The 16643-nt window shown below is 42.9% G+C and overlaps 1 protein-coding gene and 1 pseudogene across 2 annotated transcripts in view; both read left to right on the forward strand.

Annotated features, from left to right (window-relative positions):
* The first annotated feature begins 1126 nt into the window (after positions 1 to 1126).
* LOC118726157 lies at positions 1127 to 6081 on the forward strand (annotated as a pseudogene).
* Positions 6082 to 8990: 2909 nt separating this feature from the next.
* CANX (calnexin) overlaps positions 8991 to 16643 on the forward strand; it is a 37687-nt gene continuing 30034 nt past the window's right edge. For both annotated transcript variants that reach the window (XM_036450195.1, XM_036450194.1), the window contains exon 1: positions 8991 to 9149. The gene's annotated coding sequence lies outside the window, so the exon portion shown is untranslated. The remainder of the gene's footprint in view (positions 9150 to 16643) is intronic.

A 16643-nucleotide genomic window follows, 5' to 3' on the forward strand; every position in this document is an offset into this window, starting at 1 on the left:
AAATAAAAAGTGTGTTTTCTCTAATAATTAGGAATTAAAAATAAGTTGCTTATTATTGGTCTAATTAAAAAAGAGGATTCGAGGATTAATTCTGTGATCTCAACCAAATATTTTCTATGCAAAAACTAGTCTAAATTTAATTGATATCTTAAGATAATAATAAAAGGTATTAAAATATTTAAATCATATATGGATATAGATATTTGTTTGATGGTTTTTTCCATGTTAAAATTTCAAAGCCTTAACAGAGATGATTCTTGGAAAGCTCAAGGGCCCGGAGAAATACAATAAATTTATTCTCTTCTTAAATGATTTAAAACAGATTTAAGAGAGAGAGAGAGAGAGAGAGAGAGAGAGAGAGAAAGAAAGACAGCCGAAACCGGTTTGGCTCAGTGGATAGAGCATCAGCCTGTGGACTGAAAGGTCCCAGGTTCCATTCCATTCAAGGACATGGACCCTGGTTGCGGGCACATCCCCAGTAGGGGGTGTGCAAGAGGCAGCTAATCGATGATTCTCTCTCATCGATGTTTCTAACTCTCTATCCCTCTCTCTTGCTCTCTGTAAAAAAAAAAATCAATAAAATATATTAAAAAAGAAAGAAAGAAAGAAAGAAAGAAAGAAAGAAAGAAAGAAAGAAAGACAGACAGTTAATAGCAAGTGTTGATAATGATGTAGAGAAACTGAAACCTTTCTACAATACATGGAAATGTAAAATAGAGCAATTTGGCAGTTTCTTAAAAAGTTAAACATGCTCTGACCAGTTGGGCTCACAGGATAGAGCTTTGGACTGTGGACTGAAAGGTCCCGAGTTCGATTCTGGTCGAGGACATGTACCTTGGTTGCAGGTTTGATCCCCAGTGGGGGATCAAACCTGCAGCTGATCGATGTTTCTCTCCCTCTCCCTTCCTCTCTGAAATCAACAACAACAACAACAACAAATTTTTAATTTCATTGTAATAAAACTTGAGTTATCACAATTACATACCTTTTTATTTCCTATCTATTTCATTCGACAAGGCCAGTTAGTGTGGGTACAGAGAAACAACCCTTACTGGCTTAAAAAGACAGGACTGATGGAACTATAAGATGCTCCCTGACTTTCTCCTTCAAGCAAAGGAGGGTGGGGATGAGCAGGCAGGAGGCCAGCTATGTGGGTGGAGTGGAAGCAAGTTATAAGAAAGAGCTGGATAAGAAGAAGGAATTGGTAAAAAAAAAAAAAAAAAAAAAAAAAAAAAAAAAAAAAATGTTTACATTGGGTCTTAAATATATAGGAGTGGGTAAGTACGCAAAGCACAGAGTTAATAAAGCGATTGTAACAATCATAACCTGCACGTCTTTTTCCATATTAACAAATGTAAACCTACTTTTCCCACCCCTGTGTGTTCCATCTTTTTTAAAAAAAACTTTTTTAAACATCAAAGCAGAAAATTAATTGATTATTTCTACTTCCAAAGCCTCAGCTCCCTCTTCAACATCAACCCTCTTGGTAGTTTCTCATGCATCTTTTCAGAAACTTGTCTAAGTTTCTATTTATGAGGCTGTATCTCCCTTTGCAGCATGAAAGTAAGCATACTTTTTCCACATAACACTAAATCTTGGCAAATATTTTGTATCAGCACAGATAGGTGCTCACCACGTGCTTTCCAATGGGGCTGAACCGTTACATGGATGCCTTATATTTAACAGTTCTCTCTGATGGTAATGCAGCACAGGTAGCTGGTACAGAAGGGTTAAGAACTAGGAAAAAGCTTATGCAATTACCTAAACATTTGCTAACTTGTTCAATTGACTGATTACTAGCAATGCTTGTCCCAGATGTTTCCCTTAAGGGCCAGAAGGTAATGATAAGAAAACTGCTAGAAAACCTTGTACAGTAGATTATAAGAAAGCTCCCACACCTACATGTAAGTCCTATGAAATGACTAGTACTTTTTAAATTTTTTATATTTATTATTGAAAGTATTACAGATGCTCCTTTTCCCCCCATTAATTCCCTCCAGCCCTTTCCTGCTCTCCCCATCATCCCCCTTTGCCCTGGACCTTCACCACACTATTGTCCATGGGCTATGCATGTAAGTTACTAGTACTTTTAATGAAGTACCATAATGTACAGTACCTTTTGAATTATTAAGAAAAGATATCAGCCAAAACCGGTTTGGCTCAGTGGATAGAGCATCAGCCTATGGACTGAAAGATCCCAGGTTCGATTCTGGTCAAGGGCATGTACCTTGGTTGTGGGCACATCCCCAGTAGGGGATGTACAAGAGGCAGCTGAAGATGATTCTCTTTCTTCGATGTTTCTAACTCTCTGTCCCTCTCTCTTCCTCCCTGTAAAAAATCAATAAAATATATTTTTTAAAAGAAAAAAGAAAAGATCTCCCCCTGGCCAGCATGGCTCAGTTGGTGGAGCATCTGTCCTGTGCACAGAATGGCTGCCAGCTTGACTCCCAATCAGGGCACATGCCCAGGTTGTAGGTTCTGTTCCTGGTTGGGGTGCATACCAGAGCCAACCAATTAATGTTTCTCTCTCACATCAATATTTCCCTCTCCCTCTCTCTCTCCCCCTCTCTCTAAAAAACAAAATAATAAAATAAATAAATTAAATAAAACACTAAAAAAGAAGATCTCATGCCTTTTTCGAACTGGAACTGTAGAGTGTGGGGGGAAAAGGCAAACCATTAAGAAAAAGTGGAGGAGGCCAAAATCGATTTGGCTCAATGGATAGAGCGTCGGCTTGGGGACTGAAGGGTCTCGGGTTCGATTCCGGTCAAGGGCATGTACCTTGGTTGCGGGCACATCTCCAGTAGGGGGTGTGCAAGAGGCAGCTGATCGATGACTCTCGTCGATGTTTCTAACTCGCTATCTCTCTCTTCCCCTCTGTACAAAATCAATAAAATATATTTAAAAAAAAAAAGAAAAGAAAAAAAAGAAAAAGTGGAGGAGAAGGTCAATGGGGGGGGGATTTATGTACTACTATATGTAATACTTTAAACAAACAAACAAACTGAAAAAAAAATAAGTTGAAAAAGAAAAAGTGGAGAGATTTCACAGAGTTGAAGATCAAGTGCCTGAGAAAGAAGTTTCCCAAAAGATTCTTCGAAAGGTAAGGGGGCATTGTGTCTACAAGAAAGCTAAGCACTGTCACAGGAATATGGGCAGATGGACAGAACTGAGATTTAGATGGTGAGGATGGCAAGAAATGTGGGCATCTTCCATGCGGAACCCAAAAGGGGATTCTCCATCAGGATCACAGGTTTCAACAGTGTGAGCCAAGAAGGTCGTCTGCAAGGTGTTTCAGCCTCTTTGCCTTCGCTGGATCTTCAATGGCACTTTTGTTAAGCTCAACAAAGCTTCAGTTAATATAGTGGGGATTGTGGAACCATATATTGCATGGGGGTATCCAAACATTAAGTCAGAAATGGATGGACCTACAAGTGTGGTTATGGTAAAATCAACAAGAAGCAAATTACTCTGGCAGATAACACTTAGATTGTTGCATTTCATGGTAACTATGGCATCATCTGCATGGAGGATCTGATTCATGAGGTCCATATTATTGGGAAGCCTTCAACTTCTGTGGTCTGCAAATTAACATATTTTTCTGGGTATAAGAGGCCCCCACTATTCCAACCCCAAATTAGGAAATCAATATTTTAAACATGAAACAACACATTTTTATTTAGTAACTAGAGGCCTGGTGCATGAAATTCATGCACAGGGAAGTGTGTTCCTCAGCCCAGCTTTTACCTTCTCCAATCTGGGATCCCTTGAGGGCAGTTAGACATCCCTCTCACAATTCAGGACTGCTGGCTCCCAACTGCTCGCCTGCCTGATTGCCCTTAACCACTTCTGCCTGCCAGCCTGCTCAATGCCTAACTACTTCCTCTGCCAGCCTGATTGCCCTAACTGCCCTCCCCTGCTGGCCCAGTCACCCCTAACTGTCCTCCCCTGCAGGCCTGGTCGCCCCCAACTCCTCTCCCTTATAGGCCTGGTCCCTCCCAACTGCCCTCCTCTGATGGCCTGATCACCCATAACTGCCCTCCCCTACTAGCCGTCTTGTGGCAGCTATCTTGCATATTACCTCTTTATTATATAGGATTACCACAGGTAATGTTTACATACCAGTATTATGATATTATGCAGCATTATCACTTTATTCAGCCTCTGTTGCATCACTGCTCTCTTCTCCATCACTATTTGTTGCAGGCTTCTCAATTTCTACAACTTCTATTGTAGTACTGCTGTTTTTTTTGAGTCATTGTCTATGTATATCATAGAGATCATCCTCATAAACTGGTGGCATTTTCTGAGTTAACTGTGCATATTCTCATGGCCTACCCTTTTCTCCTTATGAAATTGAAGCACCATTTGCCTTTCCTGTAAAATCAACAATGTTCATTTTGCTTGCAAACATTCTTGCCTGACATTGAATAAACTTGGTTGATACACATAAGCCACTCTGGCGCTGCTTTATAATCCAAGTCTTAAGCCTCTATTCCAAGTTTGCTCATTTTGCTGGTTTTCCTCTTAAAGTCTTGTTCTTTTTTGGCATCTAAAGGAGTTGTTCTTCCTGTTTTCTCCACTGTCTGATCATACACTCAGTGGGAGGCGGTCCAAATTGTCTCTCTACAGCTCTATTTTCATGCTCTTTTGCATAGCTAATTGTATTCAGTTTGAATTTTGCAGAGTAAGACAATCACTTACCAATATTTATATTTTTATTTATTGACATCTTTATGGGCTCAGAATGCTTCAATCCCTGATACATCTGCCCACTCTCCACCTCCACCTCCAATTACAGCATCAGCTGACATTAGTAAAAATAAGGCTCATGATTAGAGGAAGCGTGTTTGACAAGGTCTGGGCAGCCATGCACCCACACAGCTCCTTTCTCAGCTGACTTCCATGTATGAGATGCCCCATGATTTTCAGTTTAACGATTTTAGAAGAAAAAAAAATAGCATCTTATACATGGAAAAATACAGTATCTTCTCCAGGAGGGGCCAGATCAACAGGTTTATTAGGACAAGAGGTCTGGTGCATGAATTGGTGCATCAGTGGAGTCCCTTGACCTGGCCTGTGGGATTGGGCCGAAACTGGCTCTCTGACATCCCTTGAGGAGTCCCGAATTGCAAGAGGGTGCAGTCCAGGCTGAGGCATCCCACTGCACTGGTGCATGATCGGGGCTGTGGAGGGACATGGGAGGTTGGCCAGCTGGGGAAGGATCACAGGAAGGCTACAGGGCATCTTCAGCCTGTCTTGCTCAGTCAGCAAGCTAACCTACCAGTCAGAGCATCTGCCCCCTGGTGGTCAGTGCATGTCATAGTGACTGGTTGACCAGTTAACTGTCTCCCTTCTGGTGGCCAGTGCACATCATAGCAAGCAGTTGAGCAGCCTTAGCATATCATTAGCATATTATGCTTTGATTGGTAGAATGGATGACTAGACACTTAGCATATTAGGCTTTTATTATATAGAATTAACTGAGGTGTCTACCATTATTATTTTTGTAGTTTAGTCAGTTAATAAACAGTGGCTGTTTCATATTGTTTAAAAAGGGAGGAAAAAGCTCAGCCAACATGGCTCATTAGTGAGCATCAACCTATGAACCAAGAGGTCACAGTTTGATTCTCAGTCAGGGCACATTCGCAGATATGAGCTCCATCCCCAGTGTGGGGCATGCAGGAGGCTGCCCATTAATGATTCTCTCTCATCATTGATGTTTCTATCTCTCTCTCTCCCCCTCCTTTCCTCTCTGAAATCAATAAAAATATATTTTTAAACGAGAAAGAAAATATTTTATTTTATTTTTTTGTGAAAGGAAATCTTAGATGTCATTGGGTTTGTCCTTGGCTTCCTCCTTTGAAGAATATTATGCTTTAGATGAAAAATCCCTAGCAGGATATTTAACAAGTACTACAGTCCTGGGATCCAGGATCCTCAGGATCAGCCAACGGGAATTCCCTCTTTTGGGGAGCTTTAAATTTCACCTCCAGTCACCCAGGCTTACACCAAAGTGTGGCTTTGGTTCCTTTTTCTTAGTTTGAGTCCAATGGACTATTCTTCAATGTCAACATTTAATGCCTTTGTCTCCATACAACTGGCATTTCCTAATTCTGCCCTTTAGTCAAAAGTGGCTTCCTAACCCACCTTATAATTGCTAGTCTCCCCTCTTTCAGATCTCTCTGAAGTAATATTAAAATAATAATATTATTTTAATCATGACCCATATCTAAAATCTATACTATCTCCCTACAGGCCCTGACCAGATAGCTCAGTTGGTTAGAGCATCCTCCCAAATGCCAAGGTTATGGGTTCAATCCCTGGTCAGAGCACATGCAAGAATTAACCAATGTCTTGCTGGTGGAAATTGTGATCTTTCATGGAGTTGCAAGGAAAGCATTCCAGGACCCACACATGGGAGGTGGTGGCGTGGCAATATGTATTTGGGTGGAAATAGAAGGCTGCCCCCAGGTTCCCAATGTTTCATCTCTATCTGTCCTGCCCTGGAAAAAGTCCAGCCTTGTCTTCAGCAAGCCCAGAACTAAGACCAGTATTCAGAGAATCTGTGACACATTAAAGATTAGTCCTTTGGAGCCTGCAGATCCCAGACAGCAGCCTGCAGATCCCAGACCTGTAAGGCTGCTATGAAATGTGTGATCTTATGGCAAGCACGTTAGAGAGAAAGGAGGGTATGGGGAGGGGGAAGGTTGGGGGGCAGAGGAAGAAAGCGTAGGGGAGAGCTTCTTTGTTAAACTGGGATTATATGATTTTGGGTTTGGGTAGGACCAGGCTCTTTTTCAAACCAATCAACTTTCCAATCCTTGATGGGCTTGCTGATAGATCCTCCCTTCCTCCAACTGATGGACTGAGAATGATGTAAACTCCACCTGCAGCTGGACATTCCTGAGCACTGAACCACCAATCAGCACCTGCCGAATACCCTAAGCCCCCGATTCCTAAGTCCCTAGGTCCCTAATCATAGGCCTTACATGAATCCACCAATTAGTGTGTGCTGAGTGCCCTAAGCCCCATCCCCTCTTTCCTCCCTTAAAAGGTGCCTGAACCCAGGCCCTCGCTCTCTTTCTCTCCTGGTCTCCAGCCCCCACTCTATTTCATCTTTCACTTCCCCTAACCAATCCATTTCCTGGATTTTTCAGGATTCTGCATTCCTTATCTAACTCAATTCTTTTCCCAAGCTAGACATTCCCCCTAATGGTGCCATCTTAGTTCCTACTGCACAAGCCTCAAAGTGGAAGTAACTTCCTCTGTGCCATCTTATCTCCTACTGGGTATGTGCCCAGCAGAGGAATTTCCCCTTTATTGTTCATTCATTCCCTCCACAGTCTGGAGCAGATACACCAGTTGTAAATTGTATGGAGGGAGTGTCCACACAGAAGAAATATAAGAGAAGCCGGTCCTTCCTCTTCTTAGGGGGAAGGGAGGGGCAATAATCCCCTTGGCAGAATAATGCTTTGGTCCCCTGGGAAGCCCCTGAATGCTGCAACTTTCCAGCAAAGGAGGCTCAGTGTCTGATTCAACTCCCCAGCTCAACACATTCCTTCCTTTATTAATACCGACACTAATAAATGAATGCATAAATAAGTGGAACAACAAATTGATGCTTTCTCCCTCCCTCTAAATCAATTTAAAAAGTAAACTATCTCCCTACTAAGTCCTTCACTAAGCTTTCAAGGCCTGCTCCTAATCCAGCTCTGGAGCTGACTTCCCATCACTGTCCCAAACACCTTTCTCCAGCCCAAACACTCCCATACAGGGTCCCTAAACACACTGATACCCATGTTCCTGTTTTTGCATAGACCATTCCCTTATCTAAAGAAGCCTCCAACTCTCCATCTATAGAAATACTGCCTGTCCTTCCAGGTCCAGCTCAAGTTTTGCCTCTTTCTCTGCCATTCTAGATGAAAGCAGTTCCTCCCAATTTAAACTCCATTAAATTCCATTGAGTACTACCCATATTTTAGCTTATACCTTTTGCTCACAATCACAGTTCCTGTAACTACATTTAAATCTCATTATTTGGAATATGGGGCATCCAGAATATTAGTGTGCCTTGAATGTTCACTTCCCTAGGAAACAGAAAAGCAAAGCTCCCTTACACAAATTGTGAAAGTTGGAAAATACTGAACTCACGCAAACCACAAACTCTGACTTTTTTCCTCCACCCAGGTGGCAGGAGGGAATAAAGCTGGTCCTGGAACAGGCGATCCACCTATTGGAAAAAACCTTAGATTACAGTATTTTTTTAAATTGAATTTATTTGGGGGTGATATTGGTTAATAAAACTATACAGGTTTCTGGGGTACAGTTCTATAATATATCATCTATATACTGCATTGTGCTCAAATTATAGCATTTTGGACTCTAGTTTTCTGGCAACTGCAGGCTGCTAGGCCCAGCAGGATGATGCATGACATGGGTCACCGCACTGTGCAGGCGACGCCAGGCCTGGCGGCGGGAGCCTAGCCGGTTCCGCCAGCACCCCATGGGGGCGATGCACCCGCCGCAAGGGGAACTGGCTCTTCTCGATGGCACGCCAGACCTCCCAACCCTCCTACCGCCTGCTATTTGCCCTCTCAGCGAGGAAACCGGGGTCCCAAAACCAAGGGGCGGAAACCACAGGGGTCGGGAAGAAACGCCAGACTGCCCACCCATTCGATCCCTAACTAGGGTATCGGGGCGCGGCCTCGCCGGCGAGCGGGCCCCGCCTATGGGCGCGCGTCCGCGTACCTATCCGCCCTGGCCCGCCCTCTCCCCTCCCCTCCAACCAGCAGCTACTTCCTGCCGCACTCCCAGCCAATCGCCATACTCCACGAAGAATAGCCCTAGGGGGCGTCTGGGAAGGTGATTAGAGCGATGGTCCGGCTGGCCAATCGCGTCGCGGAGTCGGCGCGGGGGGCCGGGACTTGGCGTCGGGCCCAGCTACTCAGGAGCGAGGGGCGGGCGCTGGGCTGGGCTTCGTGCGGCCGTGCTCGCTCGCTCGCGCGGTCGCAGCGGGAGCCTGGGCCTTTTGGTTCGGTGGCACGTGACGGTCGGGCCTTCTTCGCCGCCGTCTCCGCTGCAGCGTGGGGCCTGGTGTGCGGGCGGGAGGAGCGCGGGCGCCGCCGGCGGTCCCTAGGAGGCTGGAGGTGAGATGGAGGCCTGCGCGTGTCCTCGGGCCTGTGAGGACCCCGGGGTCTGGGCGCGGAGCGTTCCGGCCGAGGGGTCGGGCGGGGCCGTGGGGTCGGGCTGGGTTTCGAGGGCTCAGGCCCCGGCCCGCGCGAGGGTCGTGAGGGGCAAGGCCTTAGTCCCGGCCGCCTCGGCCGGAGAGCCAAGCCCGGGTCGCGCAGTTGGGGTCGGGAGGCGTGGCAGGTGCTCTAGATCCTCTCTCGACCTCAGCTAATTTCTGCCTGGGCTTGGCTTCTAGAGCTTTCCTAGGCCCTGTGCTAGCGGCTCGGGCAGCCGGGGGTGGGCTGGAGGAGCGGGAAAAGGTCTGGAGTGGAGTCGGGCCTAGTCGCTCCTCCGGCGTGGGGGTGGGCGGTAGCAGACCCAGGAATGCTCAGGGTTGGTGTTTCAGGGTCAGTGTTTGAGTACAGAACCGCAAAGCGAAGGCTGAAACTACCACCCTGAAGAGTATGGAGAATGTGCTAGAATGCAGTTATTGAAAAACTTCACTCTTAATATTTTCACCTATTCGGAGGCGGGGAGCAATCCAGTGGGAATCTCAGCAGACATTAACCGTAGGAAAACACTAGAAGCTTACTGTGGGCAGGCCCTCTTCCCGTGGAGGAACCGGAACTGGCCCAGAGCTATGAAATGACTGGTCCAAGGTCATGCGGTTTATTTTATGATCACGTTCGGATTGTAGTTGAGGGCTAGACAGTTTTGGTATTAAGGTTAAGTTTTGGTTAAGGTTAACGCCCTGGTTCAAGTCCTTCATCGGCCATTTGTTGCTGTGTGAACTTGGGCAATTTACTTTTTTTTTTTTACCCTAGTTCCCCCCAAATAATGGGTGTAATAATACCCAATGGAGTTGTTAGAATTAAATTGTATATAAAATAGGAGAGTGAAGTCTCATACATATTGATTGCAATAAATTATAGTCTGCATGCTGTTGGCCCACTACACTGACTGACATCCTACTCTTTTAAGGGTTAAGTCCTGTTTCCCAGGACTGCTGGGCATGACACCAGTGTATGCTGGTTGAGGGAAGTTAAACTGAGCTGAATATTAAAAGGTTGGGAGGACAAAGGTGAACCACAGCTAAGTCTCTCTACATCTGATTTAAGAAGTGGAACATTTTGCTTTTTTTGTTTTTTGTTTTTTCTTAAAAGGAAGATTGTTTTGATCTTTAAAATCATTCTGTATCTTAGTCTTTTTCCCCCCAGCAGTGTTTGAGGATCATGAATAGAATCACTACCATGTTGTAATTGGCTATAATTGCTTAGAGCAGAGGTAAAGAACTGTGGGAGTCCTCTGTGCACTAGCCAGGGTTCAGGAGAAAACAAGCCAGGTAACTGGATCATGCGCAGTCCAGGGTGAACTGCATTGGAGTGAATGTGGCCTACAACAAACAGATTTTATGAGCTATCTGAAAGTAGGTGTCAGCATCTCTCCACACCATGCTATCTTAATTCAGCAGTTTCAATAGCACATTATCTTGCAAGGACCATGAGGGGTAAACTTTAACAGAAGTAACGTTTTCACAGAAGTTGTTGCTGCAGTTTTGGCAATCAAGCGATTGCATCCTTTTAGTTACACAGTTCACTTGCCCTGGAAGAGCTTAAGGTGATGAAGTGACGTTATGCATCAATACAGGCTCAAGAGACTTGAGTTTCCGTCTGAGCATGGGTAACTAGCTTATGAACCACGTTGGTTTCCACATCTTTAATATGGAAATGAGAAGTCTCCTGTATACTTTATCTAGGGGGCTACTGGAAGGGACAAATATGATGGTTAGCTACTTTGAATAGTGTAATTAACTGTACAAATAGAATTGGCAGCTCATAACAACAACTAAGAAATAAAAGTGCGTTAATGTAACCTATATAGTTTACTGTAGAATTTTGTCAGAAAAAGTGCTGGTTGAATGCTTTGTTAGCTGCAATGTTGTGTTTCTTTTTCTATTCCTCACCCAAAGTTATGTTTATTGATTTTAGAGAAGGGAAGGAAGAGAGAAGAGAAATATGGTTGCCTTTTGTACACACCCCACCTGGGAGCTGAACCCACAATCTAGATATGTGCCCTGACTGTGTATCAACCTTTCGGTGTACAGAACACACTCCAATCAACTGAGCCACACTGGCTTAACTGAGCTGTGAAATTATTTGGAGTTTTTTTTTGTTTTTTTTTAAAGAATTCAGACAATTCTCAGCAATATATTTTGAGTATTCATAATATAAGCCTAGGCTTATAGCAAAAAGTGTGCTATGGAAAAATCGATTCTAATGTTTCAGTCAATGAAAAAAAAATTCAGAAGTGTAAAGACAATATAGATCTGCTTTTGTTTTTTTAAAATATATTTTTATTGATTTCAGAGAGGAAGGGAGAGGGGGAGAGAGATAGAAACATCAATGATGAGAGAGAATCATGGATCAGCTGTCTCTTGCACGTCCACCACTGGGGATGGAGCCTACATGTGCCCTTGACTGGAATTGAACCTGAGACCCCTCAGTCTGTAGGCTCTATCCATTGAGCAAAACCAGCCAGGGCAGCTGTATCTACTTTTAAATGAATGAGCATTTGCAATAAAGTCCATTTTGAATTTTATATACTTTTCCCACCTTTTCCTGCATTTTTTTTTTTTTTTACTACATATACATGTTGTAAAATCAGAAAGCAGAAAATAGTAAAAGAAAAATGGTTAATGTGTGATTGCTTCCTTTCCAATCTGAGACTTCTTATTTGCTTTAAAACCCAAGAATTTTAGAACCTCTAAAGCTTGAATGGCAGTACTGGGCAAAAACTAGAAACAGAATTCCCTGCTGATGTTTGAGCACTTACTCTAAGCCAGATACTGTCATAAGCACTTTACATGCATTTTGTTTATATAACAATCCTAAGTAGATCATGTGGTTATTCTCAATGTAGAGATGAAACTGAGGCCCTGAGCTGAGTAATTCATCCAATATTTCAAGTTATTAGATCGCTGATGAATGAGTATGACTTCTGAGTTTCTACTCATAAACACTACTATACACTGACCGTCCAGATTCTTATGATCTGTGATGCATAATCTGGCTATTCAGCGTGAATATATATTATATATATTAGAGGCCACTGCATGAATTCGTGCACGGGTGGGGTCCGGCCAGCCTGGCCAGGAGGAGGGGACATGGGCAGTTGGCTCACCTGCCTGCTGGTTGGAACTCCTGGTCGAGGGGACAATTTGCATATTATTTTTTTATTATATAGGATATACACCGATTGACCAGATTAATATGCATTCAGAGATCATCATAATCTGGCCACTCAGAGTATATGTCCAACTTAACCTTGGACAAGTTTAACTTCTCTTAGACTTTAAATTCCTTCTGTGTCAAATGGAAATAAAAGAACATTTTGGGGTTCTTGTGATAAATAAGTTAAATAACATAACTTTCCCTAATAAGATAGCCAACATGAAAGACTGCCTCAGCTTTTATTGCACAGTACCTTTTTAAAAACCCCCTTTTTTTTTTTTTTTAACAACCAAGAACATTAGCAGGATAAATTCTTCTGTTCCTCTTTTTAATTTCTTATGGATTAAGGAAATTAGAGTTGGAGTTTGCTATCTATTTTTTTTTTTTTTTTTTTTTTTTTGCCAAATTCAGTTTATTTCATGTATCTTACAAATTGTTCAACATTAATAAACCCATTATTATAAGTCATTTCAATAATACATAATTGATTATTACTTGTGATAGTTATATTCCATAAAGTCTCTAGGAACAATGAATTAGCAATTGAACCATTGCTCCTAGGGAAAATACAGGGTTAGGTTCCCATGAGTCTGTTACAATATTTTCATCAGTCCATCAATACACAACCTTATTTGTATGTTTCTGTTTAAATAAACTTTATCCTATATAATAAAAGCATAATATGCTAATTAGACCAGATGTCCTTTCTGACAACTTTCCGGATGAAGCCAGGGCTGTGCATAAATTTTTTTTTTTTTTTTTTTTTTCACCACCACAGTCTAATTTTATTTTATTTTTTATTTTTTATTTTTAATAAGTTTTTATTGTTCATATTATTACAAATGTTCCCTTTTCCCCCCCCACCAATGCTCTCCTCCACCAGGTTCCCACCCCACCCTCTGCCCTTTCCCCTCTCCCCATTGTCCTCATCCATAGGTGCACAGTTTATGTTCAGTCTCTTCCCACGCCCCCCTCTCCCCTTTCCCCCAAGAATCGTCAGTTCACTCCCCTTCCATACCTCTGATTCTATTATATTCAACAGTTAATATTGTTCATCAGATTTTTTTAATTTCCTTGGTTATTAGATTCACTTGTTGATAGTTACGTATTTGTTGTTCATAATTTTTATCTTTGTTTACTTTCTCTTCTGAAAGAACCCCCTTCAGCAATTCATATAATTCTGGTTTGGCAGTGATGAACTCCTTTAGCTTTTTTTTATTAGTGAAGCTCTTTATCTGGCCTTCAATTCTGAGTGATAGCTTTGCTGGGTAGATTATTTTTGGCTGTAGGTTCTTGCTATTCATCACCTTGAATATTTCTTGCCATTCCCTTCTGGCCTGCATGGTTTCTGTTGAGAAGTCAGCTGACAATCATATAGATGCTCCTTTATAGGTTACTACCTTCTTTGCTCTTGCTTCTTTTAATATTCTCTCTTTGTCTTTTGCTCTTGGAATTTTAATAATGATGTGTCTCGGTGTGGTCCTCTTTGGATTCCTTTTGTTTGGAGTTCTGTGCGCTTCCTGGACTTGTAAGTCTAATTCTTTCACCAGGTGGGGGAAGTTTTCTGTCACTATTTCTTTCAGTATGTTTTCGATATCTTGCTCTCTCTCATCTTCTGGGACCCCCATAATTCTGATGTTGGTTCGCTTGAAGTTGTCCCAGAGGTTTCTTACATTATCTTCAATTTTCTGGATTCTCTTGCCTTCTAGCTTCTGTGGAGGAGTGTCTTCTGGCTCTTTTTGTTCCAAATCTTTGACTTGATTCTTGCGACCTTCCCTTCTGTTTTTAGGACTCTGTAAAATATTTTTTATTTCAGACAATGTATTCTTTATTTCTTGTTGATCCCTTATCATTTCTTGTTGACTCCTTATTAATTCTAGTTGATCTCTTTTCATATCCTCATAGGCCTTATCCATCTTTTCTAGGAAATTCTTGAAAAACCTTGTAAGTGTATATTTGAACTCTATATCGAGACGCTTTTTGTCCTCCATTTCTTTCGTTTGTGATCTATTTTGTTGTCGCATTTCGCAGTTACAGATGGGACGGGGTTTCAGGGTGGAGCCTGCAGCTTTGGCTTCCGTCAGCCCCGCCCTATTCGGGTCCTTCAGTGCTCGCTGCCGGCACCTCTGAGAGAAAGGTGCCCTCGATTTTCGCCTGCTGCCAAACAGTCTATGCTCTCCCACAATGAGCCCGGTATTGGGGTTCAGTTCAGTTGGAAGTGGAGTTGGAGGTGGCGTTCAGAGCAGTCTGGAGCCCCAGTCTCCTTCCCGTCAGAGCAATCCCGCGGCACAGCCGACCGTCCCTTCTCTGCACGCACTGTGCGCTCCTCCGGGACCTCCTTTTGCCTCTCCCGGGGTTCTGCTTTACAGCCCGGCTCCCTATGGCTGAGCCTGGGTCCCCGGGGTCTGGCCTAGAACTGGGGTTCAGAGCAGTTGGGGGCCCAGCACAGTCGGAGTTTTGTCTCCTTTCCGCTAGGGAACGCCTGCCAGGCACTCGGGCTCCCTCCTCTCCGGCTCCGTCCTCTCCGCGTGCCGCGTCTCCGTACCTTGGGCTTTTCCAGCTCCTCCGCGCCTCCTTCTGGTTTTCTCCTTGCTTCTCGCTGTAGAATTTCCAGTCAGTCAACCTTCCTGTAGTTCTGGGCAATGTCCGTTTTATATTTTAGTTGTATTTTATTGAAATTGTTGTGTGCTGCTGCGGCTAGGTGTTCACCTGGGCGCAGCCATCTTGGATCCTCTGCTATCTATTTTTTTTTTTTTAATATATTTTTATTGATTTTTTACAGAGAGGAAGGGAGAGAGAGAGCTAGAAACTTCGATGAGAGAGAAACACCGACCAGCTGCCTCTGGGACATCGGGGTTGTGCCCGAAACCAACGTACATGCCCTTGACCGGAATCGAACCTGGGACCTTTCAGTCAGCAGACCAAGGCTCTACCACTGAGCCAAACGGGTTTCCGTGCTATTTTTTAAAAAAAATATATATATTTTATTGATTTTGTACAGAGAGGGAGAGAGAGAGAGTTAGAAACATCAATGAGAGAGTCATCGATCAGCTGCCTCTTGCACACCCCCTACTAGGGATATGTCCGCAACCAAGGTACATGCCCTTGACCGGAATCGAACCCCGGACCTTTTGGTCCCCAAGCCGATGCTCTATCCATTGAGCCAAACCGGTCCCGACCGTGCTATCTATTTTTAAGAGATTAGGTCCTGCAAAGAAAAGCCTGGAACCAAATGGCTTCAGTGGTGAATTCTACTAAATACTTATAGAAGAATTAAACACCAATACTTCAAAAGCTCTTCCAAACAAATAAAGGAGAACACTTCGCAGTTGATTCTATGAAGCCCTGATACCAAAGCCAGAAAAAGTATACAAGAAAAGAAAACCGTAGACCAATACCTTTTATGCGGAAATACTTAATGCTAGCAAACAGAAAATAGCAACATATAAAAAGGATTTATTTACCATGACCAACTGGGATTTTTCCTATGAATGCAAAGTTGGTTCAACATACAATAATGTGATATCCCACTTTAATGAAAGATAAAAACCACATGATCATCTCAATAGGCACAGAATTTAACAAAATTCAAAGCCCTTTTACTATAGAAACATTCAACAACCAGGAATAGAAAGGAACTTTCTCAATCTGAGTAAGAGACAAAGAAAGAATCCTATCCCTGGGATTTCTGATCCTCTTTTGTAATTTCTCATGGATTAAAGGAATGAAAGTTGAAATTTCCTAATTTATTTTGAGAAACAAAGTTCCACAAAGCAAATGGCTTTACTTGTTATTCTACCAAATACTTAGAGAAGGAAATACCAATCCTTCACAAATTCTTTCCAAAAACATAAGAGGGGAGAACATTTTCCCATTCTATTGGTATTATCTTGATACCAAAGGCAGACAAAGACTACAAAAGAAAATCATAGACCAACATCTCTTATGAAAATAGATATGGCTCAGTGGATAGAGTGTCGGCCTGCAGACTGAAGGGTCCCAGGTTTGATTCCGATCAAGGGCATGTACCTTGGTTGCTGGCACACCCCCAGTAGGGGGTGTACAGGAGGCAGCTGATCGATGGTTCTCACTGATATTTCTAACTATTCCTCTCCCTCTCTGTAAAAAAATCAATAATACACACACACACACACACACACAAACACACACACACACACACACATATATAAAAAGAAAATAGATATGAAAGTAGACTTAACTTGAAAAGATAAACTATAAAAT

Source organism: Pipistrellus kuhlii, unplaced genomic scaffold (genome assembly GCF_014108245.1).
Source record: "Pipistrellus kuhlii isolate mPipKuh1 unplaced genomic scaffold, mPipKuh1.p scaffold_m20_p_21, whole genome shotgun sequence".
Taxonomy (NCBI): domain Eukaryota; kingdom Metazoa; phylum Chordata; class Mammalia; order Chiroptera; family Vespertilionidae; genus Pipistrellus; species Pipistrellus kuhlii.